General features: G+C 38.4%; 1 long non-coding RNA gene across 1 annotated transcript; it reads right to left on the minus strand.

The window, feature by feature from the left end:
* Positions 1–2,750: 2,750 nt before the first annotated feature.
* LOC106071691 (uncharacterized) lies at positions 2,751–9,242 on the minus strand. Its single transcript, XR_001218470.2, has 2 exons — positions 5,205–9,242; positions 2,751–3,107 (listed from the first exon to the last, which is right to left on the minus strand). It is a non-coding gene; the product is annotated as an uncharacterized LOC106071691 (long non-coding RNA).
* Between the last annotated feature and the right edge of the window lie 304 nt (positions 9,243–9,546).

The following is a 9,546-nucleotide window of genomic DNA, read 5'->3' on the forward strand; positions in this document are numbered from 1 at the left end:
TATTTCGTAAGTGTTTTTGCTATTCACATAATCTTATAACATTTTTTTTTACACATTCCTTCAAAATATGCAAAGAGTTGTAAGCCCTTTGTAAGCATATTTGTCTTTCATTATAATTCATTAAAATCTCATTCTTTTATACGCAGTAGGCATATGATTGCACATTAACATTTGAACTCGTTTATAGAGTACCTTTCAGTGTACAGAAATGTCAGTCCAAATAGAGTTTAAAGGAGAATACTAAAAAAAAGAACCTTTCAATTTCATGTGTAATTTAAAAACACCCAATCTGGTTTTATTTTCATGGAAATCTCTCCTTCATCTTTACATTTACCTTAGTCTGATGGACCGTTGGAGCTCCAGGTAAGCTTTCTCGACAACCTTTCTCCATTCCTCTCTGTCTTTTACCTCTTTCAATAACAGGCCCGTCCATTCTTTTATGCTGTCTTTCCATCGCTTTCTCTGTCTGCTTTATGTTTTTTTTCTGGTACTGTTCCCCGAAGGAAGGTATTTCCGAGCCCTGGGGACATTTTGGTATAAACATAGTGATAAAAAGCGTCTAATCGCTGCTGTAATTACCTTGTCTCAAATCTCTTCCTTTGTGATGCGGTCTATACATGTGATACCTAGGATCTTTCTGTAGCAACTTAATTCCATTGCTAGGATTATTCTCTCTAGTTCTGAAGTAAATGTTCAAAGATTTGCAAGCATATAAGAATGTGGCCATGACCAATGGGCGCGTTGGTCTACTTTTGGTGTGGAGGACTGTCTATTTGTCTTTCCATATAGGCTTGAGTTTTGCAAGTGCTGCTGTAGACTGTGCTATTCGTGCCAGTACTTCTGCTTTGGTTCCCTTATCTGAAACGATTGCTCCGAGGTATTTTAAACTAATGATGGTTGTCAGCCTTTCGACTCCAATACTGATGCCCATTTCAAGGAACAGTTATATGTATAATAATTAGTAGTGATTATTTATTAATTTAGTTTTATATCAAAAAGGGAAATAAATTCTACAGTATTGAAATATATGGCTGTAAATCTGTTGTTCTTCTCCTTAGATAAGATTTTATTTTTAAGTATTTTTTTTTATTTCGCTTTTTTATTGTTTCCCAACACATGTACAGATTCCATGTTTTTTAAAAGCAGACATTTACTGAATATGTGTCTTTCCGTGTAAACATTTATGAAAACCAAATGAAATGTAGGTATAGCTCGTGGGATAACTATATTGATTTTGGTGTTCAGAGTAATGGTAAATAAAAACGCCTAATCGAAAAAAAAAGGGTTTGTGATAAAAAAAAAAAAGCAACAAAGTACTTATGAATTCAGAAACGAAGGATAGCCAGTGATAGTATGAACAATTGTGTGTGTGTGTGTGTGTGTAGACTTTTGTATTGGTGCGTGAGAGGTCGTTTTAATTCAACGTAACAGATGGGCCAAATAGATGTTAGGGTATAGTTAAAAGGTAGTTGAAACTAAATATTATGTAAGCATTCGATGCGCAGGGGGAGGGGCCGAGTGGTAAAGCGCTTGGCTTTCGAATCTCGCTGAAGACTGGGATTTTCAGTTCCGAGAGTTTTAGGGCACTTCTCGGTCAGCCCACCTCTAGTTAGGTACCTGACATTAGCTGAAGAAAGTAAAGCGGTTGGTCGATGTGATGGCCACATGACTCCTTCGTTTCAAGTCGGCCATAGAAATAGATGCCCTTAATATCACAGGATGGCTGCCTGGTCGTGCGGTTTGCGCGCTGGACTGTTGTTCAGATTTATCGATGGTACCGGGTTCAAGCCCTGCCCGCTCCCATCCCCTGTTGTCCTGCGGGAGGTTTGGACTAGGAAGTAAACTATCTTCAAGTCTGAAGGAACATCCGAACCACGTACATCATTTTACAACATCAGCCACTTTGTTGTTTTTTTTTACTTTTCTTCGATGCAATAATAAGAAAATCCTAATAAATATTTTTTTAAAAAGCTTATATAAAATGAAATTGTGTCAATTAGTTTGGATCAGTCATGTAATTAAATTTGTAATAGATCTAGTCCAACAACAATATATCTGTGCAATTAATAATATTTTTACCAATTTGTTGTTGTATAGAGCTATTGCATGCTTTTAGGTTTCTGAATACGCAAGGGTCCTATCACTTATCTGGACCCTTCGGGGTTATGGGGCAGGGGAGAGAGAAATAAAGGGATAGCTGGGTGGAATTTACAGTAATTGGTTTTTAAAGCATTTAAAAATAAAAGAGATCGACCTGAAATACGAACTATTCGATCACGCTCCTCAGGCAGACGTGCTAACCGCTGTGCTATTGAGATACTTTTTGACAATTGATGATTGTATAGTTATATATTGTTCATTACAGTTTACCTCGGCGACCTATAAACGGGACTAACTTAGCTTATACTAGCACTTCAGTTAAGTAAAGCTTCTTTCCCTTTGTTCAAAACACCAAACAAAATAAATAATTATCAAAAGTCAATTAAGTAAATGGTTAATTTTTTTTTTATTGATTCACGCGTTGTCAGGTAAAAGAAATAATTGTGCACAATTTCAGCTTCATCCGAGATTGGGTTTGGGAGAAATAACGTGAACAAACTTTTTACCAGACAGACAGACAGGCAGAGTGAATTGATATAAGCTTTGAAAAAAAAATCTTTTTTCACTTGAGTTTTTGACTCTAGGTTTAAACCATGAAACGAGCGAGTCAATGGTAGGAATTGTAATTAAAAAAAAAACACAAAAAAAAATCGGTTGTTAATTAACGATAAACTTTACTAATGATGTTAAGTACTAAGGACAGACAACAACGTGCTGCTTCTCACAAAGGATTTTATGTAGGAGATCGTAGTCAGCCTGGGTGCAGCCAAAGAGGCTGAGGGTGAGCTTGAAGGTCTCCAGTGTGCTACAGGCAGTGGCCTCGTTGTTGTTGGCGGCCTGGCTCTTGGCTATGTTCTTGCAGGAAGCGGACGACAGGTTGTGCTCTATGACGCACATGACGTAAGCTCTCTTCTCGGCCTCGGTCAACGGGGCAGTGGTCTGGGCGGCCACAAGGGCGACAAGCATACCGAGCAGGGCGAAGGTCAATAAGTGATTCATTTTCGAAGCTGTAATAAAACATTTAAAGATGCATTTATTAATTCAGGTTTCCAGATTAGCAATATTTTTTTTTTGTTTTTAATCAAAATTCAAAAAGTGGACCACCTGTTAATCGGGTTATCCACTTCTTCGGACCCAATCGTAAAAACAAAACAAAACAGAAGCATTTTGTATTATGCAATCAAATCCGAATAATAGGACAAGCCGGTTATTAGAACCAAAACGCTTGTGTCCCATTGTACTCCGATTAAATGGGTTTGAGTGTAGTTAGCATTAATTTATGAATCAAAAGCGTAACATTTAGGCCATTCTGCTATTAGGGTTAAGTTATTTTTTATATTAATAGTCGCGGTCTAGCATATGTAAATATACATTATAGTTTTGCCTAACTGAAAACATTAAACAAAAATTACTCTTCAACAAATTAATATATTATCCGTTTTGCCTATCGCCCGAAAGAAGTTAACAGCAGTTCCATTTTTAGACCTTGAGATCTATAGGGCATCTGTTTCTGTGGCTCAAGGTTAACTAGGGCGTCACAGTGGCCAGCACAACGACCAACCGCTCCTGTGTCAGGTGGAGCTGGGTGGAACTACAGGTGCCCTAAAAATTCCGAAATGAAAATCCCGTTGATCACCAGGAGTCCTTTTTTCTAGTTTATCTATAGATAGAAATAGGTAAACTTTAAGCCAATTAACTGAGGAAAGGGGGAGATGCCTGTTAAATTTTCGGCACATTTCTCACGGGCCATATCATCTAGAGTATCGGTCGTTTACGGTTTTATTAAGCACTGTGAGGGTTTTATTTTTCGAATTCTAAAAGTACTTGTCGCGGTTCGGATGTAGCCCGAGGGTAGTAATCTTTCCATTATTGCTTGAAGCCTTATTGCGTTTTTTTTTTAAACTAGTTTTGGAAAATACTAATACAGAGCGTAAAAAGAGAAACTTTTGAAAGCTGGACGTTCTTCCATAAATATGCAAAGGAAAGCGCTCGCAAGGTGGTCAAAGAAAGCGCTTCAGGGACACCCTCAAAGCTTCTCTGAAGGCGTTCAGCATAGACCCTGGCACCTGGGAGACAGAAGCACATGACAGAGCATCATGGCGTCGCGCTGTGAAAACTGGCGCACAGGTTGCTGAGGAAAAAAGAACAACGCTGGCAGAAGAAAAACGCCAGAAAAGAAAAGCAAGACAAACGACACTAGCTCCAGCTGGAAAAACCTGCCCAGTGTGCAGCCGAACATTCCGGGCTCACATAGGTCTCACCAGCCACATGAGGAGGCATAAAACCCCAGTGCAAAACCCTCAACCCCCTGGATGACAAAGTGGTCATCATCGAACCACGATGGACGAACTATATATATATATATATGCAAAAATGACACAAAAGTTATTCAATTTTTAAGGCAAGAAACATATCTGTCAATTATATATTTCTATTTGCTATAAACTAATATCACACGTTTGTCAGGACCGGCCTTAGACATAGGCAAATAGACAGCCGCCTTGGACCTCCAATTGATGGAAGCCTCGCAGAGAATAAAAATAAAATATTAAGAGAAAAAATTGACTTAGACCAAACCTGAAAGTAGCAGAGCTCTATATCCATAAGTCTAGCTCTAAGTCTATTTCAAATCTCAAACATAGCAGAGCTCTATGTCCATTAGTCTAGCTCTAAGTCTCTTTCAAATCTCAAACATAGCAGAGCTCTATGTCCATTAGTCTAGCTCTAAGTCTCTTTCAAATCTCAAACATAGCAGAGCTCTATGTCCATTAGTCTAGCTCTAAGTCTCTTTCAAATCTCAAACATAGCAGAGCTCTATGTCCATTAGTCTAGCTCTAAGTCTCTTTCAAATCTCAAACATAGAAGAACTCTGTGTCTACTAGCTCTTAGCTCTAGATCATACAGGTAAGGTTTTAATAAATAGCGATTTCTTTTTCAGTCTTAATTGTATATTTTGGTTTTGCATCGATTTTCTATTTCATTTGAGACCAACAAATTCATTTTCGCCTAGAGGTTCCCATTACCCAAGGCCGGCTCTGTGTCTGTGGTTAGGGCCTACTTAATAATTGACTGAACTCGTGGTTTTAAATGAAACACACACTTACCGTCTCGAGCCTAGAACTCGTCGATCTGGTGTAGAATTTGCGATAAGGATCTGCAAGTTTCATCTCTGCTTCAGACCTCGTTATATGTTACTTTTATTAGTATGTTTGTGTGTGTGACTGGACGTGTGTGTGTGTGTGTGTTATTAGTTACGCTGGAGAGACAGAGATAATGAGAATTAGATTATTTATTTGTGTATGTGTGTCTATGCGTGTAGGCCTGTATGTAAAGCAAGTAATTAGCTTTACAAAAACATACAACTGTTTGTTGGACATGTTAACCCTTTGCTGCTAACGCTGCCGTTCAATGGATTTTTTCACTATACAAATGCTGAATGTTTGCACATAAAGTCAAGAGTAAATGAGTTAATGTGGATGAGAAAAAAGAGAAAAAAAAACCTTGACATTGTTATTTTAAAATCTTACACAACGAATTTATTCCATGCGTCTAAATCTTTTCAAAGATCAAAGGTCACGTTTCGATTCTTTAGATGTAAAGTTGTTTTTTTTATTTCTCTATGGAATTTATTTAGTAAAATTAAAGATGACGTCAACAAACACACATACACACACACTACGAAACATTGTTGAATGCTGTATCTTTCTATCCCTCTTGTTTAACTTATACATGTCAGTTAAACTCATTCCCTGGGATCTCGGGGCTGATTTTAAGATGAAAGCTAAGATGGTAGCTTCCAATTACATTTTAAAAGACTCTCTGAATCTCAGAACAGAATTCTTTCTCAGAATCTACAAATCTCAGAATTAAAACCTAAGTTTCTCTGACTCTCTCGATCTCACAATTAAACTGTTGTTTTTTCTCGGACATTCTAGAACTCAGGATTAAACTCTTTGATTCCCAGATGTTGTTAAGACTTTAGCTAAATTCTTTTTTTTTTATTAATCTGGCAACAGTGACGTTCGATTTAGTGTCAATTGAAATTGTATTATTTTTACGTAAGACGATCTGAATATCAGACTCTTTAAATTTCAGTCTCTGACTCTCTGATTCTCCATCTCTGAGAGTCATTGACTCTCGTCAATCTAATTCTTTTACTGTATGGCCTCCAGTCGCGAGACGACCATGGATCATCTCCTGGTAACAAGATGAATGCCAAATGAACTGCAAGTGCCGAGACAGTTTGGGGTCAACAGTATCTCAGGCTCTGACAAGCTGTATCAAAAAAAAAAAAGAATAATTAATTACCAATAGTTTTTTTTTAATTCATGTGTTGCTACGCCATTGAATCATTGTGCGAAGTTTGAACTTGATCCGAGAAGGGTTGTGGTAGAAATTACCTATACACACACTTTACCAGATAGAGAGAGGACACAGTGAGTTGATATAAGCTTTGTAGTAGATATATTTGTGTCATTACCCGCTGGCAAATAGGTAACAATTGTAGGTCCTGTAAAGTTAGCTATCTTGCTGTTGAGTCAAAAAGCATCTTTCCCATTATCTTATCTTATCTTATGTTATCAGACATTACTTCAAAAAAAGATGATTACGTCCTCCGCGTGTTCCTAGGCTAATCTGTTTATGAAAATCAATCAATGATTTAAATTTTCCCAAGTCCAAGGTTTTTACTGGCTGACTCAGGCAACCCATTCCATGCTCTAAAAGGGAAGAAAGAGAATCAGTACATATTTGTACTAGCATATGGAACAGGAATGCGCCTTTATCCTTGTGTCTTTCTGAGTATTTTTATCACGATTTGTTTTTGTATTTAGAGATTGTGGTTGTAGTTCCTTTTTGTAAATAAAATAAATACAATTCATTACCACTAACTAATTCATTGTCATAGTATGTTGTCATCGACCACGAATAAATATAGAAACTTTGAACTTAATCGGTAATGGGAGACAAAAAAAACAACGTTCTACCAGACAGACCATACGTACTATTGAGTTACTATAAGCTATGTACTTAAAGAACAAAGGTTTGGTATTAAATTGACTAGATAATTGGCGACATGTCAACTTTGAACGAACAGATTTTAGGATAAGCAAAATTAAATTTTTATCTGATAAAAGCTGTACATTATGTTTATCTCGTTTGTCTTATGTTATACTAAGTCCTGCAGTAAAAACATGATTACTAAAAGCGCTATGTCATTAATACAAGTTCCCTTCCCTACCTGAGCTTTATATGTCGTCGTTTAATGATTGGTAAGCAAGTGAGAAGCTCTTTCATATCTTGCTATCAATAGGGCAGATGATAAGGTGTTCTTTTTCCTGGCCAAAGGTTTAACGAGCAGGGTGGCATGTGGCCAGCACAGCTATCATCCACCTTTACTTTCGCCAACTAAAGTCAGCTAACCATTAGAATTGGGTGTACTCAGCGTTTGCCCTAGGAATCCCGAAATTGAAAATCCCAGTCTTCACCGAGATTTGAACCCAGGACCTCAGGTTACGAATCCAGCCACGCCCTCCTCTCCTATTTGTTGAGAGGAATAAATCAATGCTCCAAGCTCGGGTTCGAAACACGAATCCAGCAGAGTTGAGTTTGAGCGTGAAAATCTTTTGTCATATACCAGCTCCCCCAACTGACCAACAAAAGACGTTTAACCCTAGCTCACTGGGCAACTGATCAACAAAAGACATTTAACCCTAGCGCATTGGGCCCAGGCTATAAGAAGGAAAAATGCGCATTTCGTGAATTCGTTACAAATGCAGATAATAATAAAAAAAAAAGTTTTGCTTGAGTTTGGTTTTGAACTTAAACCGCCTGACTATTCGAACCACTCGGCCGCTTAAATTTTCTTGAACAATCAAATTTTTCAACATCCCATTCTCCGTGTCACATTCAACTTAAATGCCTTGCCTAAAAGTGACGTTACTCTCAAAATTAATGAAGACATACAACGAAACTTCACTGATAAGCCGATAAGGAACAAAGGGACGTCCCGCTGACCACAGGAGACTTTTAGTGATCTAGCATAGTGGTCATGTTTTCACATCTCTAAGAGCCTGCGTGGTCAAAGATTTCTTCTGAGTCGAGTGTCGTTTCTTCCCAGTAGTCAGTTTCACCTGTTCAAACAGACATCATTCTGTTCTGGTTGAAACTTCCTACTGCCTCCCATCTATCTCCTTCACCTTTCCTGTCTCCACATACCCCCCCCCCCCCCCCGCCCGCTATCCTAACTTTTCCGTTGAGCGCTAATTAACCAATGCGGAGTCATTCACTCGTAGGCTGAGAGGAATACCCTTCCCCTATTCAGTGTACATTTTCCCTCCCTGACACTTCTCGTTTTAAAGCAACTACAACTTGGTATCTGATATATTTCATTACATGATACATTCTATGTCCCTTCCTTATCTCCCTTTCCCATTTCTATGTCATTCTCCGTTCCCTATTTCCAGCCACACTCTCTTCACTGCTAAATGAAAACTAAAAATAGATATCAAGGACCTTCCAGCTGACATAAATAACGAGAATGCAGAGAAGGCTAAACGCGAAGAAAAATGTACAGATGAATAAGATAAATGAACAATAGATAGCTAGAATCCTAGAAGGAAAGGAAAATAATAGCGAGTGAGACTGAAAAATAATTGACTTGGAAAGGATAGCAAAGGGAGAAAGATGTCTAGCCGCTCCTTAGTTAGATTCCAAATCTCGCCTGTCTCAAGTCAAGGTCTGTCGAACGGTCTACCCTATACGCCCATGGGGAACTTTGGTAACAAAATTAAAATTATCGAAGTCTTCCTGGAACGCTTTGAAGAGGTGGCACATTTCAGTTTGTTAGAGGAGACACGTGGTGTTCAGCAATGCCTCTTTAACAAATAACTAAGCAGGAAGAATATGTAGCCCTCATGCAGGGGCTACTGGTCGCTGAAGCCTACAACAAAAAAATAGGATGTCGACACGAACACAACGAGATTTCCATGGAAAAATACCCCAGAAAGGGAACAATACCCCAGAAAGTGGACGAATACCGTAGCTATTTAAAAAATACCCCAGGAAGTTTACATATACCCCTGGAAATGGCTTTTAAAGGCCTATATTCTCCGAGAAACTCTAAGCATTGTTGTACAAAAACAGCTTTCTTCTTAGCTGGTGATGTGACACAATCTTACCGTTTTTTTTTGGCGCATTGGTTGGCAAGCTGTTTCTACAAGATCTGTCAATGGCAATGTCTAATGTCTTTCAACCTGGTGTCCACTGCTCTGAGGTCGTCTATGAAAGTGAGGCGCCAAGTTATTTCTTGTATTTCCTCGCAATGTTCGGTATGCGTTATTCATTTGGTCGTAGAACATGTCCAACAAACCTCATGCGACGCTCTGTCACAACCTCAATAAGGGGTCGGCTCCCAGTTCGACATAGGATTTCCTTCATTGAGACCCG

Source organism: Biomphalaria glabrata, chromosome 15 (genome assembly GCF_947242115.1).
Source record: "Biomphalaria glabrata chromosome 15, xgBioGlab47.1, whole genome shotgun sequence".
Classification (NCBI taxonomy): domain Eukaryota; kingdom Metazoa; phylum Mollusca; class Gastropoda; family Planorbidae; genus Biomphalaria; species Biomphalaria glabrata.